General features: G+C 38.5%; 1 protein-coding gene across 5 annotated transcripts in view; it reads left to right on the top strand.

The window, feature by feature from the left end:
- Positions 1–21,609, top strand: part of znf536 (zinc finger protein 536) — a 236,756-nt gene that overhangs the window by 48,434 nt on the left and 166,713 nt on the right. For 3 of the 5 annotated variants that reach the window (XM_044142938.1, XM_044142959.1, XM_044142955.1), the window contains one exon: positions 12,940–13,039. The gene's annotated coding sequence lies outside the window, so the exon portion shown is untranslated. Of the gene's footprint in view, positions 1–4,096; positions 4,208–11,767; positions 13,040–21,609 lie in introns of those variants that run through there. The other 2 variants (XM_044142947.1, XM_044142962.1) reach the window with 2 other exon arrangements.

The following is a 21,609-nucleotide window of genomic DNA, read 5'->3' as shown; positions in this document are numbered from 1 at the left end:
ACAAATGATGTACTGCTAGTCGTTGAAAGTGGAGAAAGGATGTGGATTGCACAAAGATCTCTGCCAATGTTTTCCTGCTCTGTTCTTCGTCCCGTTCTCTCTTTGCCTTTTCCACAGTTTTATTGTACTAAAGCGCAAGAAAAGGCATAAGAGAAATATCTGTCTCCCCCCAAACTCCCGATTTACTCTCAGCTTTGATATGTGTGCTTAAAAAAATGACAACTTAAAAAGTTCAGGGAGAAAGTCTCTTGTTCAAGTCAAGAGAGGCTTGGAGAAGAGAAGGAGGGTACGCTGGGGGTGTAAGTGAGTAGCAGAGGGAACATGACAGCGGTGGCTGAGGGAGACGTCACGCGCTGTTAAAAGCTTTGACATGATTCTTAAGTGCGGTGGGATCCCGAGGGCAATACTCGGGCTATGAAAAGCAGCGGGAACGGAAAGCCTCTGTTGCAGTGTCAGTCTCGTCTCACCCCCAGACTGCTTCGTTTGAGCTGTCGGTTCAGTAAGATACAGATGCACTGATAGGCAACGCTGGCTGCTGTCAGTCTGAAGTGGATGACACCAGTGGTGTGTTGATGCTTTGTCTCCACGTGTTTCCTCAGCCCAAAACGCTGCTGCCTTTTATGTGTCTTACAGTACAAGACAACTTGGGCGAGTCACTTTTTTTTTCTCTCTCTCTCTCTTTTTTTTTTGCTTCTCTCTGTTGTTTTAAGTGTCTGCTTACAAGCCGGCTGATGGAACCACACTGACTGCGGGATGTGAGCCAACAGGGCTGTCCATGATCCGATGAGTTTGGCCCTGTAGTCCAGCCGGATTCCAGTGCGTTTAGAAAAAACGAATGCAAATTTTGTATTTCCCATAGTGGTCACCTTTCCTAAACCACCAGGGTTAGATTTTTTTAATAGGTCTCCACCTACTCTTCTTAACTAGTTGCTGCTTATTCAAAAAGGTTTGGTAGGAATTTACTGTAGCATACTGACAAAGGATATCCTGTGTAATTATTGTCATCATATTAAGAGTCCTGCAGTTCTGTGTAACCTCCTCCAGACAGATAATATGGTGTTTTTTTGTTGGTTTGGCATATTTTTTTTTTTTTTTAAGAATAATGAATTTCTAGGCACCACAATGACCCAAACACACACACAAAAAAAGAGGTTTAAAAAGATCTCCCATAAGAGTCACTGTAAAAACCCAAGTTGTTCAACGTGCTGCAAATGATTAATTAATTGTTCCAGATAATACAACAAATGATTTAAACGTATTTTAGGAGAGTTGAGGTGAAATATCTTAGTTATTTTGATTGACCTCTCTTAAGTACCCCCATTAGTGAAGTTGATGGTTCTGAAGTTCTGCTACACTTTGTGCAACAGATCAGAACTGTGGCTAACTCTGTGTTCAACACTGTGACTTTGGCTGAATCAGTGACATCTTGAAGGTTTTTACAAACCAGCATCACCCTGTCATAATCCCACGGGTGTGTATGGCTGTCACTGACGCTGCATATTCTTCCGTGCATTAGCATTTTTACTATAATTACGTCATGTAAGCAAATGTTGTAAGAGAAGAACAAATAATAATTGTAGGACTGTTACTAATCGCTGCTGTCACCATGCGAGGGCCCACTCATGGAAAAAAAAAAGACTCCTCAGTGGAAATTGTTTCAAGACGAGACGTATTTGCATCTCTACGATAGAGTTTTATTGCAACAAAAGAAGGACAAAAATCCAAGGAATTGTGGACAACAGCTCACTGTTGTTCGTTCTTGTATAGCTTCCAAGAACCTTGACCTTTCACTGTGCCCTTACACCGCTCTGAACATGGAGGAAGTCTGCCATGCTTGTAGGTGTCTGGGTATGCCAACAGTGGGAAAGAAAGGCACAGTGAGGGAGAGAATTAGGTGCAGTTGGGAGGTGCCTTGGGTCGCCATAGGTCATGGTGTGCCTCCCTGGTCACAGCCTTATGTCAGGGCTTTATTACTCCACCTGCCAAGGTCCTGACCTGCTGTATGAAGCACTGTCTTTCCTCGCACTTTCCAGGAAAAAGGTGCCTAGTGAAAACCAGACAAATTACATTAACATAACATTACGAGTATTGTCCCGACTAAAAACCCCAAAACCATGGTGAAAAAGCTTATTACAGTAGAAGCATTTTAACATTTATTTTTGCATTAAGATCAGTGATGTGATGACAGAGGGCTGGAGGAACTACATTAAGTGAGATGTTTGATGCTCTACCTGAGGTAAAGTATGGGATGATCTGCATAATGATGTGAAATATTTTTACTAGGGGATTCAATATAAGGAGCTCTATATCTAACTGATCACATTATGTAAAGTCGATGATATTGCTTGCAGTTGATTTTTTTTTTTTATACACGAGTGCAATCTATAGAATGGTTGTCAGGATATATAATTTATTCTCTTCCTGCCCATCTTAAATTTGAAGATGTTTTTTTTTTTTTTACTGATAATTCACTAAAATTAGTGGAATAATTAATTTATTGAAAATAGGAAAGTTAATTGAATAAATCTTCAATAAAATGTGTAATTTTGGAGAAAGTTGTCAGAGAAAAGTAATCAGAGTGCATTTGGAAAACTCATTAAACACTAGAATCCAGCTGGACACAAATGAGTGCAACCAAAACACACCATGACTGTAGCACTATGTCTAATGGCTGTTTTTATTTTCCATTAATCTTTTGATTCAGTTCGTCTAAACTACATTTTCCCTCAAAACAATAAACATCTGCTTATTTATATTCCAGATATCCAGCTTTGCCATTTTTCTCAGAAAAAAATATCCAGACTTAAAACAATTCAAAGTAATGCATATAGGTATAAAGTACGAATACAAGCATGCCAATTATATATAATATTGAGCCCTTATTATTTATGTTTTTAAAGATGGAACTTTGAATCATGTAATGTCACCTAATTTGAAGCACTTTTAAAGTTTCAAAATATATGTATTTGAATGGATTCAAATACATATATTGATTGAATTCATCACTGATTTTAACACAGTTGTTTTTTTAATCATATCTGAATTTGACCAATTACAGGACGTTAAATCAGCTGGTATGAAATAATCTCCCAGTGGAACTAGAACTTTGTCATCCATATTAAGGAATTATTGACATTAAGCAAGCTCCTATTTCTTACAGAAAATTTACTTGTAAGTTAGTTTGCCTTATTTCAGGTGTACAAAGATATTTGCACTAGAAACTAGACCAAAAGTACTTGGTAAGATTTTGTGTTTTTACAGTGTAAAGAACGATAATTCCCATTGTGATCTTCTAAGCCTCCATGGAAATCGTTTTTGCTTTTGTAAGAGAATAAAAGAAAATTCCCTCTTAATATTAATTTTATGCAGGTTTCAATCAAATGTAGTAAAATTGTGATAGTTTCCTTTTCTGTTTCTATATATTTTTGTTCTCTTTCTGGATCTTTAGTTCTTATTTTAACTGCCTACTGAAAAGCTTTTTTTTTTTTTTTAATCTTGCTTTTTTTTTACCCTGGGCCTCAGGGGTGTGTTTGGCAGGTCAGCCCCTCAGCAGGTGAGGAGTTGTGGGCTTGGTGACCTTTGTCTGTCATTGTTTTGCTCCTCACACCTCACCCAGGGAGTAGGAGAAGAAGCTTAGTGTATCCACCTGCCATGGATCTTAGCATCGTAGCTCTACATATTGTCGCGGGGCGGGGGTGTTTTCGGCGTGCCAAGAGGAACTGAGACAGTCCCGAATGAATCGGTGCACGCAGTGAGCAGCCGAGTTGGTCCAAATGACACACATAGAGTCGGACTGAAGAGGTAATATCAGAGTGTGCTGGGATCTTTAGCTAAATTGGTTGAGCAGAATCAAAAACGAGTAGCTAACAAAAGCAGAAGGGACTCCGGATTCCAAATGCGATTTGTGTTCACGCACGCGGCTCTGCGAGATGAATCAAACGCACCTTGAGTGAGCGAGGGGATAGAGATGAAATGAAACAACCAAACGCTTGCCTCCGCCGGGGCCTGATTGAGTTCAGGTGGCTGGAAAGTGTCTCACCCAGGGCTAGTTGTCAGTGAAGGATCTGCTGTCTTCTTATCTCTCTCTGTGCTGCAGGGCTAACCAGTGAGCATCGGGCGCGCCGCTTTTGACGGATGCTCATGCGCCTCCTGTGTTGTCGGGGGACAAGCCGCTGACACTCTTCATCTTTCACCGGCAAAGTCTGAGGTAGAAATGAAGATTGATGCCAAAAAGTGGCATGGCAACCCATTGGCCTCTCTCGCCATACATAATCATTTGCGCGTCCATGACACTCGGATGTATAAGCGTACGCGTCGACGGCGATACGAGGCGCCTCACGTCTTCACACATGAGACTGTTTCCTCTCTGTTATTAGAGACATGTGATCTGATTGCATTTGATCTCCAAATAAACAGGGAATCAGTCCATCTCCTTGGTGAAGATGGCAGATGTGATGGACGAGCGCATTAGCATCGAGGACAACATTAGATTTGCTCAAAATTATTGATCTTTTGTTTGTGAGCCAAGGCAGCAATAAATAACAGTGCATGGAAGATGTGACTCATTATCACCATGCCAAAAGCCTGACAGACCTCTGTCAAAGCTCCCTCTCTCTTTCTCTCTCTATTCTCTCACCCCTCCTTCTTGTCCTCCTTCCTTTCATCTCCATCACTACAAACCAGTTTAATCTGTTTTTAATCCTCACTTCCATTCTGTCACTGGTGGCTTTAATGCGAGGCCTCACTGTCACTATCTGATTCCCTTAAAATTTTTTAATCCTCTCTGATAACCTTGTGTTATTACATGTTGCTCACACACACACACACACACACACACACACCGAAGCGGCAGGACACTCACACTCTCTCTCACACACACACACACACATAAATATGTACACGCAGCAGCGTTTAGTGGCTCTCTTAGTGTTTTATTCCTTTTTACCTTCTTAGTGAAGAAAAAATCCTTTTATCACACAATGGGTAATTTATATCCATTACCAGCGTTTTCAATCCTTTTCAGCACGGCTGTCACTGCCTTTGGCACACTCGTGATTAATGTGATCTAATAATAGTCTGCCATTATATTTCCTTTAGTAAAACATGTACCAACATCCTATTCAGCTCCACAAAATTCATTGCCCCTTAAAACATTTTCCCCTTTTCGTTTGAAAGGCAAGATTGCTTTTTTTTTCTCTCTCTCTCTCTCTTTCCTCGTTCTTGTTTCCTCCTTCTAGGTGATTATTTGTTGGGGTGAGGTGGGGGTGGGGGTGGGGTGGGGCGAGTTGGTGGTGGGTTAGTAATGGCACTTGCATGTTTTCAGACACTTATGAGAATGATGAGATTCATGATCCAAAGTGGTTTGTGTGGATGCAAATATGTGTGTGGGAGTGTGTCTGCAGGTCAGAACTGGGTAGCTCCTGTATGGATTTATGAGTGCCACACTATTGAGGATCCCAATACTTTTAGGCCAGAAGTACATATTACGTTTAGTCAGGATTTTTGCCAAGAATCCTTCCCCTCTTCTTTTTTTTTGTTTAGATTTAAGGAGTGATAGATCTGGAGGGCCAGGTTTTGATGTGTCTTTATAAAGCTAAGTGGTCCTAATTCCCAAAAGCATTGGAATGACATTTTTTATTCATATGAGTAACGGTTTACAGAAAAAGTTAAGGTTTGTTCAGTGGTTTTAGATTTTAATCTTGAGATTACCAAATTGAATCCAAACTGAGACCGTATGGCTCTGAAGCGTTTTTTTTTTTTTTGTTTTGTTTTGTTTTACTGTCAGGACTTGAAATGTTGACACAAAAAGCTCTCTTTCTGTCTTATAGTCATGCAAATCTTGAGTAAAATTTTTAAATGTTGCAAAACAGAAAAAAACTGCAAAACTGATTTGGAGGGAATCAATCAGACTATGCAAAGCATCATTTTGTCAGATGTTAATGCTGTGTATGGCTGTAATGAACATTAAGTAGAGGTTGCAAACTAGCATAAACTTATCCAGCAGATGTGTTTTGGTATCTAACTTTTTGCACATTATTTATTTATTTATTTTTTTCCAGAAAGGTCAAAAACCAGCTCACGTGATCATAAAAACACTAGATGGAAAAGTTTGCTATTTCCATTAACTTTTTTTGATGCAATGCTTCAGAATGCACATAAAAAAAGATTTGTGGAAACACGGCTTCAAAACGGATGGAAACTTTGTCTGTGCTACTGGTATTTCCAAGTCAACAACTAGGGCTAGTCCAGAAATAGCTAACTATTTCATTCAGAGTAAGACTATTAAATTGGACTATTGAATGTCAAAGTCATGCCCGTTTTCCATCAGCACCTAGCAGCATGGCTCAACAGCTTGCATGGTTTTCCATTATAACTAATGAACAGCGCCACTGGGTGTGGTCGTCCCACAGTCTGAAAAGTAGCGTTACATTATGAGTTATATGCAACACAAACCCAACATAATGCCACAATAAAGGAAATGGAAGCGATGTTGAGAATTCTTAAAAACTCCAAATACGCTCAGTCGCTGTTCTGACCGGTTGGATTATTGTAAGGGAGTCGCTCTTCTGACGAAAACAGGGCCTGACAGTTTTCTGACGTTGCATTTTCAGCTCCAATTTTGAATTTTGAAGTATGTCTTAAAAACAATCTGGTACCACCTAACCATTATGGTGGAAAACATTTAGAACCGTGGAAAGGAGAGGCGAGTCGCACTGAGCAGTGGAAAAGAAAACACTTACCTGAAGCTAACATGCTAACAGCAACTGGAAAGCGCCTTGCCAGAATGTTGCCAATTAAAGAAGAAATATCTGGCTGCTATCGGACCCTACAAGGTTTAATTAAATGGGTTAATATCTCTGTCTTTGATTCCAACAGCGTTCGTCATAGCAGCTTAACCTTTTAAGATGAGCTGACTGTTGCGTTTAGAAAGACAACTGGAAATGTTGCATTCAGCTAAGATTCAGACAATGACATTCACCTTCATTTTGAGTATTGTCAGGGTAAACCCACAGAAAAACACAGTAATGACTTTATAAAACTTTTTTAATTGACTTTTTTTTTGTCAACATGAAACTACTTAAATACCAGAGAATAGAATCAAGCTTATTTTACCCCAAATATACCTAACATGTTTTGAAGAGAGTTTTCATTTCACAAAATTAATTGTAATAAAAATAGCTAGTTTTAATTTCTGTCCACTAAGGGCCTCGTCTGAATATCTTGATGGCTGTGATGTTTTAATGGACTTCAACAAATATCACATTTATAAGATTTGTATTCTTTTTATTATTTGCCACTGCTAAATTTCCTAATTAGTTTACTGTCTTAAAGCAGTGAGTGTATTGAAGTTCTGTGGATGATGTTTTTTTTTGCTTTCAGACATGTTTAAATATAAGAAAAAAGTCTTTAATAATACACTTTCTATGTAATGTATAGTTCATCTATTATTCTCCAGTCTGGATAAGTAGGAAAATAAGAATAAGAAAAACATGCTTCATTTTTTGTGCTACTAAACGATCTGAGGAGGAAATGAGAGACTGAGTTCTATCACATGGATTAAATGTTAGAGATGAACATAATCAACACTACAAGTGTTAGCTTTAACAGTCTTGGCATAGCTGTATTGGTTTTTGAATTGCTCACTGTGAAACCAATCAGATTCTTAGACCATAAACACTTTCTGAAAACAGGTGACAATTTTTTTCAACCGTTGCTCCGCGTTGCATTTTTGATCATTTTTCTGCAGCCATTGAATTTTTACAAAATATTGTGTTTGCAGCTGACTTTTAAAACATACTGCTTAATGAACAAATTTATGACAACAATTTGTATTTAATGTCAAACCAAACATGTCAGGAAATTTAAGTCAGGAAAAGTATGTAATTATAAAAAAAAAAAAAAGTGTCAAAACTCTGGAGTTTAAATCGGAGACAGTGTGGAATGGATGTATTAGTAGGTGAACATTTAGCTGATTGTTGGAGGTTTTTTAATTTTTATCCAACTCTAAATCCTCTTTTTTGTTTTCACATTCTTCCTCCCTTCTTTTTGGAAAAGCACCCGAAGCAGAGGGAAGACTATGTCTCCCTAGAAAGCCCAGAGGATTATGCGTGTGTGTGTGAGTGTGTGTGTTTGTCGCTTGGGAGGTGGTCCAGCAGTGGGGTCTGTTCCGTCCCAGCCGGACAGCCTGAGCCAGTCTGCCACTCATGGGGGCACGCTGTAGATGGGGCGGCGCCAGCGCAGACACCCGCTCACACACATGCTCACCCAAATTCACGTCCCTGACGGTACAAGTAATACCTGGATTCCACACACATACATAAACACGCCCACACACACGCACCCCCCCCCCCCCCACACACACACACACACACACACACCTGGCTCTGGTACACATGAAGGGTTAACCCTTACTGGGTTCTCAGACTTGCATCCAGGATGAACAGGTGGTCCCACAAAACATGGGCATTCATTTCCTCATGACTTCTCCCTGTGTGTGTGTGTACGTGCGTGTTTGCCTGTGTGTGAAGACAGAAGGGTAAATGTGTGTGGAGGACAAATGTGTATAAGGATGGGGTAGCTTTTGTAAACCTTTTGTGATTTTATTTTTCCTCTGGTGGTGAGCTGCTGCCTCAGAGAACATCACAAGTTTCACAGGGAGAGGCGGCGTGCAGATATGTGAACGTTTGTGTGTGTGTGGCTGTTCCTGACCCTGCAATCCAACTGCACCAAACACAGCTGTCAGCACTTCACATCGTTGCTTTCGCCCCTTCTATCTGCCCCCTTTCCCCACATTTTTCTTCATTCGAATCATCCCAACTGAGATCCTTCCTTTAAAGACAACTTCTACTGAGTGGCTTCTTGCTCTCCTTCACCCATCATCCCCTCTCCACACCCCCACTGCCTCAAGTGAGCTCTTCCCAGCAGAGAAAATCGAAGGTAAACCTCTTTTGAGGCAAAAAAAAAAAAAAAAAGAAAAAAAAACAACAAAAAAAGAAAACATTGTACTGCACTTTGGCTGTGTAATATATCACTCTCCAATAGAGGAGTAGATGGAGATGGAGAAGAGAAAAAACAGACTCACCTGACCACCGTGATAACAAGTCCTGCTCACAGGATCGTTTCACCACTGTTCCAGACTGCGGGTGGGCATTTAGCACATCGTTTATTGTGAAGAATTTCTGATCATGGCGAGAATTTTGATTCATTCCGATAACAAAATGTTTTAAGAGCTCTAAAATCTGTCTGTTAATGATTTTTTCCAGTGAGAGACCATAAATAAATATTCATAAAATAGAAAAAATGATTAAATGCATTTATTGTGTGCAGTTAGTGATACTTCTCTTTGACACTCGTTTGCAAAAATACAAAATCTTACTATGTATTTTTGTCTTGATTCTAGTGCAAATATACTAAACTAATACAAAATGAAAACAACTTAAAATCAAATTTTCAGCAAGGTATAAAAGTTTATTTTGACTTTAGTAACTGTCGATATTGATACACAAATGTTAGTTCCGCTGGTAGTTTTTCACTTAAAACATAAAAAATGTATTGATAAAAGTGAGACAATCTGCCAGTGGAACTAGTACTATTCCATCTATATTCAATCTGTCATTCTAGTTTATTTACATAGCATATTCAGCAGCATAACAGTTCAAAGTGTTTTACATTGTGAAAACACAAAAAAACATTATAAACACATTATACTGTCAACAATTTTGAAACCAGTAATATACATTGTGTTTTGTTGAATGCCATTGTTAGAATCATGAATATACATCAAATATGTTTGTCAGTGTTCCATTTATTAGAGTTCAAAGGTCATTCTAAACAGGTGGGTTTTAGTTTTAATGTTAAGGAACTCAGTGTTTCAGCTGTTTTGGTGTTTTCTGGAACTTTCTTCCAGATTTTAAGCGCAATAACTAATTACTTAAAACAATCTCATATATCTTACTGAAAACCAACTTTTAAGTTAGTTTTGTCTTTTTTTTAATGTGTGTTAAAATAGTTGCACTAGAAACTAGAAGAAGGCCATCCCTTTTGGGAACACAGGGATCCAGCTGATCTCTGTCCCACTGAACCCAGATGCTGCAGAAGTGGATACACAAAAGAATCAAAAACAAGCAAAAAAATCACATAAGAACAGGTAAACAAAGTGAGAAGGAGAAGAGCGGATGAAGCTGAGGAGACAAACACAGAACAAGCTGAAAGAAAGAAGCGTCTCTCTGAGTCAGCAGGTTTAGGTGAAGTCTGATTAAACGAGGTAGGAAACCACTTGGGGTAGTAAATAACGGAGGTGTCAAAATGTTGCTTAATGACCTGGATATCTACTGCATGAAATATGTATCTGCAGATCTATGCAGAAGCCGCATTTTTTCCTTTGATTTTTTAATGTGTGTGGGGGGCTAAATTTTTAAAACAACTTACTGCAAAAATACAAGTTCGCTTGTAAGTTATTGTTTCAACCATGAAACAATAATGCCACAGCCATTATTGTTTCATGGTTGTGGGAAAGAAAGTGTCTTGAAGCAGCATGTGAAAAAGTTTGAAGAATCTATCAATAGGAGCATTAAAATGTGGTTACAAACAGCTGAATTAGCATGAGTGAAAGTTTACTGAGATGCTAGTTTTAGTCTTAACGTTTCTATTAAAAAAAGGAAACAAATTTAAGAATTTCTTTGTAATTTTTTGTCATAAAAATTCCAGCATTCAATCATACGTTTCTCACTTCCCTAACATGTGGGTACATCGGTTACGTGAATGCACATTCTCCAGCCTGTAGGTGGCAGTAATGTTCTGCTATCACTAAGAAAAAGCTCAGGAGCTAACATTAGCTCTTCAAAGCTCATGATAGCGAACATTAGCTAACTGTAGCTATGATAGCAGACCAGTACAAGGCCTTCAGATAGTAAATCTGCATCTGACGTGACTTAAGTTCATATGTCCAGTCATAGACTCAATCATCAGACTAAAGTTATTTGAATTTGCTTGTCAAATGTTGCTGTATGAATAAAATGCTAACATAATATTTTAGTTGTGTCCTACCTCTACATTTTGTAGAACATTTATTTCTTTACTATAGTTTAATTTCAGAAACACTTAATCTGTTCATGACATATACTTTTCACATTTTGATAAATCTTTTTGATTTATAAAAATCAAAAAAGATTTTCATAAAGCACAAATTCAGGCTCATGTGCATACATCACTTCTTTTTTTTTTAAACTACAATCTTTGCATAACGTCTGAAGAAATTTGCATATAAATCCACATCTTCATCCCTGGAACTAGAAACAAAAATACTAAGAGCAATGTTGTGCTGGTAGGAGTTGACATCCCATTGAAATCAAGATAAAAAGAAAACCACATTATCCAAATACTATTAAAGTAAAGGTGAAAGATTTTTCCGAAATATTTGCAATTTTGTTTTCTTTGAGGATATTTAGTTTGTATTTAGTGGGACATGAGCGTGGAAAACTCATTCAATCACACCATGCTTATTGGTTTTTAGGGTGGAAAGCGGTAATAGGCGTGCAGGAAACTGGCTTCTACTATACCAGTTTCTAAAAAATTCTGTATTTCTAGTCCATATGGATACACTTCAAAGTGATTTTAAAATCCTTCACTTTGGAAAGTGTTCTAATATATATATATATATATATATATATATATATATATATATATATATATATATATATATATATATATATATATATATATATATATATATATTGTTTTTTTTGCCCTCCAAATACTCTGCATTTGAACAAGAAAAGCAGAAACAGCAGAAAAAAAAACAAAAAAACAAACAAACAAAAAAAAAAAACTCTCAGTTTTGATATATGTGTCCATATGTGGACAGGGGCCTTAGGGGATTTTGAAGAATATCAAGTCACCAGTGATGGAACCGTTTTGAATTTAGTGGGTTTTTATTGGTATCAAAGCGGTAAGATCCATACTGTCAGACTGTGATGTCACAATGTTGTTCTTGTTCTCTGATTAAATGTTACTCTAAAAAATTGGACTACCATCAGTTGAATTATATTCAAGGATCTGCTTTCCTGATATGAACGAATCTTCCTAAGTGCAGATAGAGCGTCTGCGTAGTGTAGCTCTAAACTGAGCTGTTAGTGGAACAATGCTGCAACATTTGAGTAGTGTGTGTATTCCTTTGCGTGTCTTTATGTGTTATGTGCCATTTATAGTGTATTAAAGTTGGTAATGTTGGGGAGTTCTCCAAAAGTTGGATAAAAAAAAAAAAAAAAAAAAAAAAACTCTGCCTAGCTGATGATCAAATTAAGCTTCAGTATGAGATGTGTAGACCGGCAGAGAAAGTGGATGGATAGATGGAGGGTTTTCTTTGCCACCTTGACCCTCAAACAAACAGTTCCTTAACTATTTAGCCACTCTGGTAAAAAAAAAAAAAAAAAAAAAAAAAGAAAAAAAAAGATGTTTTTTGCCTCATTGCAGAGTTTTTATAGCAATAATGGAGAACAAAAAGACGTATAAAGAGAATGTCTTTCATTTTAAAATTGATTTCACTACAACAACTTACAGCTGGTCTACTTTCTGGTTTTTAATTTTGCTCATTCTTTCTTAAAAATATTCATTATTTGGAACCCTAACTCTAAGCATCAGTCACACTTTGAAAATGTAGGATGAATGGATAGTAAATGTTCAAATAAACAGTGCCGTAGTAAAAGCAGTTTAAGATTTGAACATGCTCATGGAGTTATGTCACCTCATATAGTATTATGTTTTGCATTAAAACAAGGAACAGAATGTATGAAACACTGAAAACCATGAGGTTTTCTTTCTGGGGAAGGGAAAGCCCTTCCAGATGAGGAGGGTCCTACAAACTGTGTGTTGTGTGTGTTGAAACAACGACAATGATGATGAACTCAGCACTCCCCTCATTCTGTCCTCTCTCTCTTGCAGGGTTCCCTGTGCAGTGGCGACTAGAGCCGAGCTGAAGCTGCAGCGGGCTTAACCGGGCTAAGTACTCCGTCTGAGGAACAACCCCCGCCCAACGTCTGAGGTGACTGTCTGAGGTGACTCAGGGCTTTGAGGAAGAGAAAGGGAGGAAGTGGAAGAGAGAAAAATGTGTGTGTATGTGTGTGTGTGTATGGTGGGGCGGTTTGAGCTAACTTGAATATTTGTTATTATAATTGTTCACATGAATGGAGGAATTTTAAGTGAGGGAAACAGGAAGGAAAGACGACAGACAATGAACAGAACGCAGAATGATGAGGAGAGAAGTTACAATGTTGGTTACTCACTTTACCATGCACTGTGTGTGGGGAGGTGGGAGAGAAAGGGGTGACGCTTACAATAAGGCAGAGGCTGATTGTATTACATATTCATCACACAGACGTAACACACACACACACACACACACACGAGTCAGCTTTAAGTGGACATACAGACGGACCTCATGAGCATATCTACAGATAATTCCTGTTTAATCTCATTAGTCCTCCAATGTAGTAGTTTGTTTGTGTTTAAGCGTACACAAGCAGTGCCTTTCATTGCTGTGCACTGAAGCTAATGCTGATACGCACATCTGTTTGACGCGAGCTAAGTTAAAGCTGGGAGTCCAGAAAAGTAGAAAGAGTGAGAAGTGTGACAGATGGAACCTTTAACATCCTGACACGGTTACCCGTCTGACGGAGCAAAGTGGAACCCCCTGCAGGCCCACGCCTCCAGGCTCCGGTACTCTCCAAGGATGCAAGGTTAGTTCACCCAGCAGCTATTTCTTGTGGAGCTGTGGAATTGCCTTTGACAGAGCACTGGGAATATCTAGCCAAGGTGCGGATGAACATGTTGCGTTCGTCTGTTAATAGCAAGGTCTCGTATGTTATTTTGGTTGATGGAGGTGACGGTTCTTTTCACATCTGACTATCCCAGTTACTCTTTTTTTCCCACAGTTTGGATATAATGATAAACGCATGTGCCCGGGCATGAGGCTGTGTGCGGTCGTAAATTTAGACATTATGACAAAAAAAGAAATGCGTGAATAATTTAAAACCTGCCTAATTTTTCTTACACCATTCTTCAGATTCCAACTGCATCGCTGCGAGAAAAGCATATGTTGGAGAGTTCAGGAGTATTTTGTTCGGTGCCTGTGAACTGTGAGTGATGGCAACCAGCCGACTCTGCTCTCCCCCCCGTCTAACCGTGCGAGAGTCCCACGCGCCCAGTTCCCTTTCTCAGAACTAACACCGCGGCGAATTGAAACAAAAAAGGTCACATATTTTATTTATGTGTCAAAAGTGTGGTGAAAGAAGGGCATGGGGGGGCAGGGGGTTAGAGCAGAGTGTATCACTCTATCTGTTGGCTGGTATCATTCCATCTGTGCAGATCAATTCTCCCAGACAGAGAGAGATGAGATAGGAGCTTCTACACAAAGGAGGGAGGGAAGGAAGAAATGCTAGTGATATTGATTTATCAAAGAAGTATAGCGTTGCGTGATTTGCTTAAATGTCCATAAAAACCCAAGCTGTCAGAGCCGGGCATGCATTTGGCCACACAGACGTGCAACTGTGGATTTTCTCCTGTGGCTAGATGTACACGACATGCAAATGCATCTAAAACCATCTGTTGTACAGTGACGATTTGACATGGCATTCCTAAAGCCATTCCACCAAAACATTGTTGCTAACTTTGTAGCTCCCATGACCTTAACATTTTCTTACGACGACGTGGGAAAAATTGTGCAATCTTTGAGCAGATATAAAGTATAACAAAGCACAAAAATCTGCCTGACTGGCTGGAATTCCTGCATTTCAAGAATGTCTCGACTGCAACATTGTACTCCGCTGGTTCAAGGAGTCTCCTCCTTATTCTGTCGGTCTCATCCCCTCCTGAATAAGTCCTGGGGAGCTCCTCAGCGCTCCGCGACTTATACACCTGGCACAAGGACAGGGAGTGGAGGCAGAAATGAGATTAAAGCGCAGTTAAAGAAAACTGTAGAAAAGAGCAGAGAGAGTGTGCACGGGGCCATAAAAGGGATAGTTTAACCATTGATCGAGAGCAGTGGTGGAAATGGCAGCAGTAAATCAATTTTATCTTGGAGCAGCTAAAGAGTGTTTTCTAATGAGGTTAATGCCACGTAATGGCTAAATTCCTCTGGTTAAAAGATGCCCTCAAGGTGGTGACGAGAGATAGATGTCGCCTTGGAAAGCTTAACACCTCGCTGTTCAGCAACAAGCCAAGGGAGGCCCTCTTTTTTTTTTTTTTTCCTTCCAGGCGGTTTGTGTCTTAAATCACATTACTACTTCATCCCTGCAACTCGCCTTAACATCAAATAGACGCTGGTAAACCTGGACTAGCCATTCACAATAACTTTATTTATCTTGTCCCCAGTTTTTATCTAAGAATTACAGCATTTACCACAAGTAATAGACAATGTTGTATTTCACCACATAAAAAAAATAACAAATGATAGTTTCTGGAAACCCGGTTATCACCTTAGTGCTAGACAGCCAACTGTGAGGAATGTCATACTGAAATGTGCTGACGAAACCAACTGACAGAGCAATAACAGCTTATTAACCCAGGCTGCTTTTGGAAGGTAAAGCTTAGTATTTTTAAATCAGTCGAATTGAAGCAGTTTGGAGATGCATGTAAACACTGTAGCTACATCCATGTGGTCACGGGGTTAAAACCAGAGAAGCAGAAGGCGAAATGCGAACAACATTGTAGAGTATAGCTTGAAACAGCCCAGCTGGCTGGTTCTGAACTCCGGTTCTGAGTGGTAACTTAGTCAGCCATCTGAGGTTTGGAGGTTAAAAAGTTCATTTGAAAAGTTATAACCAGTAATATTCACAATACATTTGAAATGAGATATTTACGTACTCTGTTTCTATATTCTTTTTTCTCACTTACACTAAAAATTTTCCTGTTTTAAATTAACTAAAGTTAACAAGATGAATTTTATTGGTTAAATACATGAATGAAAAAGAATGCTTTATTATTATGTTCTTCAGAATTAAAAGTTTAAAACATTTCCTTAATATTTTTCAAAATTTATTTTTGAACCTTTTGACTTAGATGAGACATTTTGAGTATCCATCCACAAACTTCAATGCTCAATACTTTGATGGGATTTTCTCCCATTCCTTCTAACAGAACTGGTCTAACTGGTGTTGCTCAAATGCATTGAAAGGTCAGCCCTTTGCCTTTTATGGGACAGGCATCAGGACTCCAAAACATCTAACTAGAAGTTGTTCAATTGAATATTAAGTTTAAAGTTCAATAGTAGTTCTTTTATCTATGAAGTATTTCAGCTATTCCATTTGAACCAAGAAGAAAAAAATAAATAAATCCAAAATGCTACTATCTCCATAACCGACATTTGCATGGTGTTGTAAACCCAAAAAGACAAGCCGTCATCATGTTATTTTCTCAACGACTCCAGACCTTCATCTGTTCAAAGATAATTTAAAAGTTTCTTCGTAGCCTGCATGATTATAGGAGACTTCAGTAAAGGCATACCAGTTCGTAGCCATTGACAGTTAGGAAATTAAATGGGTGGGTGAGTTTTCAACAGTTCAAGAGTGTTGTTTCTAAACTAGAGCTTGTCTCAAGGTAATTACAGTGTGTAAAATGCAAACACAATGCCAGCGTCAACCACCATTAGTTGATCAGCCAGCATCCTTCATTTTACAGTTTTGACTCCTGAAAGCAACCCTCCCCGTGCTGGGAAGGGAGAAGTTCTCAGACAACTTCCGATTTAGCAGCTGGAGAAAACTTTAGCCGATACTGTATGTGCAGGGAATCCCACGGCATCCGATATCAAGACTAATCACACGCAATACAAGCTAGCTCCCGCGCATGTAAGCAGACCCAGACATGTTAAATTATTACATTACCCAAATTACATTAGTTAGTAATGGAAGCATAAAAAAATCCTCTTAGACTTCGGTGGAAGTGATCTAAAGAGTCTGTAAGCTGTAAACTAGACTCCTCTATAACATTGCTGATGGAAATGCAGCTCACAATCAGCGGGCGTCTTTTTGTGAATTGGACACATTAGGGGTGTACTCCACAACGGGAGAGGCTTGGAGAATTCATGGATTTCCGTCAGCAAGAAACTCTAAAGTAGATTTAAATCTAATGCTTTCTATGAAGACCTTTCAGTTGATGACATGCAAACGTGAAACACATAAAGCCATCCGCCTACTGCCATACTCTCTTTTGAAGATGAAAAGTGCAAATAATATCAATTATTAAATTTAACTGGGTAAAGTAGTAGTTAGGTTAAGTCGCTGTATTGTTCTCTGAAGGATTTGAAACATGAAAATCTGCTGGTTGGCGTGTGTGCGTGTGTGTGTGTGTGTGGAAACAAGCGACACATGGCTTGAAACTTAAGGAAAGTTCATCTCCACAGACCTCTAGCATTGATCACTGGGGCCCTAAAGCTATTATCATGATCTAATTAGGTTTAACATAAGTCTGTGTCACGGCCCGGTGCAAGGCTGCCTTGTCCCCAATTCCACACTTTCACAGCACCCCTATTTAAAAATAGCTCTCACACGACATGAATACAAATACTTTTTTTTTCCCAGTCATACTGAGATCTACTTTAATTTCAGACTAAAGGTCTGGGCCAAGAGAAATGATGTAACTATCAATACACTGAAGAAATGTGGGCTGGTGCTGATGTCCCGTCACCCAGACAGTCAGAATAGGAAATGCTTCAACTCTTTATTTCAAGTAGGTCTTTCAAAAATGCTTTCTTTAATTTCAGAATTTTGCTGCGAACATTTGAAATAAATATGGATTTCCTTTGATGTTAGACCACTCAATTGATTTTATAAGACCTTGTATTTAAAGTATGAACAGTCAAGTTAAACAGAAAGTGCTCACCCTGTTGATTCTGTAGTTTGAATCAACAATTATGGTCAATACCAGATAAATACACTTAGAATATTTAAATGTAACCCCAGATGTACAGAGAAATTACATGGAGTTAAGATTAGCCATAGTCTTTCTTTCATTTATTTGAGTTGAAGCCACGTACTAAACTTGGTTTCAAAACTTTTACTAAGTCTAAGAATCACTTGTTCTGTGATAAGACATAAATTACAAAACTGAATTCTAAGTGTAGGTAAATGTGATTGTTGAATTTCTGAGTAAATGGATGGGGTTTATGTTTATTTAATTTATAACTGACTGGAAGTAATTTATCACAGTGTTCAGCTTAAGAACATCCCTTTGGCTATTATTAAGATGCTAAGCTAAAAATGAACATGTCATTGTTCTTGATTTAATAAGTCAGAAGCATCATTTATCAGGGCAACATGATCATCACCATTTGACTGGAGATATGTGGCTGAACTTCTGTAAACTGTTGTTCAATGGTAGTGATAAATTCAAATTCTGCTTATTTATATATAACCAATTCACAACAAATGTCTCAAGAAACATTACAAAAAAGGTAATTTCAATTAAATCACACATACACATTAATCCAAGTTCTTATATCAGGGCATTAAGTTCAGCTTATTATTGAAAATAGATTAAAAGGTTTTCTGTCTAAGGAAACCCAGCAGATTGCATGGAGTCAGACCTGCAGCAATCCCTCCTCCTGGAGGGAAACATAGAGATATTCTCTTGCATTGTGCTGTTGACTACAGCAAGTCCTCATACTAAGTGTGCATGAGTTTTTTTCTTCTTAAAAAACACACTTTAACAAGAAGAAACCTCTAGCAGAACCAGAACCTGGCTCAGTACAATAGGCCATCTAGAAAAGGCAGACTGGGGATTTGAGAAGACGGAGCAGGAGGCACAAAAAAGAAACAGTTCTTTCTATTTTAATGACAAGTAAAAAGTTAGTATTAGGATAGGGACACATTTACTACAATAATTAAAAGTCAACATGCTTGGAATCCGTTATCTCTTTAAGATGGCACATATTATAAAGAGACACTACAAAGTAGCCATTTGTGTGTCTGTGTGTTATTATAACCAATATTTTGTATTTTAACAGTAACTCAGCAGATTTAACATTAATCATTTTCTTAATAGATCTCTTATTTTCTCCTGATTCTATTTCTTAATGATCACAAATGAAACCAAAACTGTATGCCTTTAATCCCTACATATATATATATATATATATATATATATATATATATATATATATATATATATATATATATATATATATATATATATATATATATATATATATATATATATATATATATATATATATATACCTGCAACATATATGTATGTTGCACTCTCATGTTAGTGTGCAATATATAAATACTGACTGTCTGAATTCTGCTGTTTTTAGTGCCATTGGGCTTGTGTTTTCTGGGTTGAGGGTTGAGGTGGATGAATGCTGCTGTGAATTACCTGCTCTGACACTTTATTAATCTTCAATGAGATTAGCAGCAATTATGCACACAGCTGGGCCGGTAGGTGGCTGTGACCATTTGCAGCCCGTACCCCAACACAAGCACACAGACTAGAACACTGATAAATAAATAAAAAAAAATTGCACTAGCAAGACCTCACATGCAAAAACTCCAGTGTGCTTTGTTTTTTTACACAGCTCTTTCTTTTCATTATGCAGTATTTCTAGTTCAGACTGGCATCTCACCTCCTGTATATATGAAGACTATTCTTATGAATCCTTGTGAGAAAAGCATATCTCCGTTTAAATGTGCTTGGCATTTCTCCAGACCAAACGAGTCCCCCATATCACTCCCCCCACCTCACGTCTCCCTTTTGATTGATATGTGAAATCCGTCTCTCTCTGCGGTTCTAAAGGCAGTCCCTGTGTGCATCTGAAAGGTGCTCATTGTTGAGCTGAGACCACTTTGTCAAGAAACAATCCCGTTCCCAAGGAAGCCGGGAATGTCTTAAAGAAAAGATACATTGGGGGAACTTTTAATTTTGTGTGGGGTCATTTTAATCCTGATCCATTTTTATAGAAGCAGTTGTAGTTCAATGGCTGCTCACCCTAATGCTCTAAAAGAAGGAGCCAAATAAAGGGGGACCGGGAGAGAATGGAAAACCCACCCGCGGGCCCATTGAACAATCCTAAACTTACGTGTCACAGGGGATGAGGAAGGGTAGAGGCCTTTGTTGTTGGACACATTGGGATGTATTTAAGTTTTACAAAGGAGTTTTTTACTGAATACAGGCCTGATTTTTGATACAAGGTTTAAAATGAATGGCTTCAGGGCAGATTTGTGAGGGGATGAAGTCTGGTTTGGGAAATCCTTCAGACCTAAACAGGCAGAAACCGGTTCCAGGAGGTAGTGAAGGAATATGACCCTAAAGCTCTTAATTTAAAAAGGAAATCTACAAAGCACAACACAATGTTTCTTATTTTTATAATAAATTTGCTACTCATTTTATCAAAATCATTGGCTTTACAGTCTTTTAGTGGTATTGGTTGTTGTTGGTCCTCCTCCTCGCCTCCCTTATCTACATATGTTTCTTTCTTCAACAGAAAAAGCTTAAGAAAATTCTTCTAATTTTTGTTTTGGATTTTGTGCATAAATCATGTGTTGATCAGATCCTGTGACGGTCTGTTGTATCTGTATGTATTGAATCTATTAAACATGTGAATTTCACCTCTTAAATTAGAAAAACATATTTTATAACATTCTAGTATGTTAAGCTATTTTTGTAATTTTCTCAATTGTAAACAACCATAGTATTCTATGCAATTAACAATTTAATGGAAAAATGATGAAGGTCACCTGTGACAGACTGGCGACCTGTCCAGGGTGACCCCGCCTCTCGCCCGGAACGTAGCTGGAGATAGACACCAGCAACCCTCCCAACTCCATTAGGGACAAGGGTGAACAGAAAATGGATGGATGGATGGATGATGATGGTTAGTATGTGTCTGAACTATATTCCACTTGTGATCTGTTTCTTATTTTTATTTTTGTTCAGCTTGTGATGACAAAAACAACTAATCTGTATTTTTTAAAAGGGGGAGAACTGAAAAAAAGTTAACAATGTAGGTAGCATATGGGATTTCCACAAGCCCTCTTTTTTTTAACAAAACCCAATCTGTCCCTTCAAACACATCAGTCAATGATATATATATATTTGAACAAGACAAGACATTGGACGTATGCAAAAGTTATCTTTTTCTGCATTTTAAAAAACCTGTCTTTGAAACCTTGCCACCACTGTGGCGAAATGGGAACTGGATCTTGTTTGAGAAATGGCAGGGTGAGACCAAACAGTCTGATTCATGATGGTTATTTATGTACCATGTAACTGCTGCTCAGCGGGGGGTTAAAGGCATGGTCTTTACTAAGTAACATCTTTTCCTGCTCGGTTTCTCCTCAGCTGGGCTCGCGGCTGGTCTTCCTGGTGCAATCTCTGTTTTTGATCATCCCCCAAATATAACGAGTGTAGGAGTTCTGCTCCGGCATCGTCTCAGCATCGTCGTGCTGAGAAATTAGGTGCATTCAAACGAGCTTCGATGTTGCATTGTGACGGTCAGGCTGATGCACATCCCCTGTTTTGGTGACATGACCTCATGTTTGTCACTGAATCTCTCAGCGAGCAGAGAGATGTGACCACATAAAGCAAGAATATGCAACTGCAATGTTATTTTTTTTAAAG

The sequence above is a fragment of the Gambusia affinis genome, linkage group LG02 (genome assembly GCF_019740435.1).
Source record: "Gambusia affinis linkage group LG02, SWU_Gaff_1.0, whole genome shotgun sequence".
Taxonomy (NCBI): domain Eukaryota; kingdom Metazoa; phylum Chordata; class Actinopteri; order Cyprinodontiformes; family Poeciliidae; genus Gambusia; species Gambusia affinis.
The sequence above is the reverse complement of the archived record's forward strand: the minus strand, read 5'-3'. Positions and strand labels throughout refer to the sequence as shown.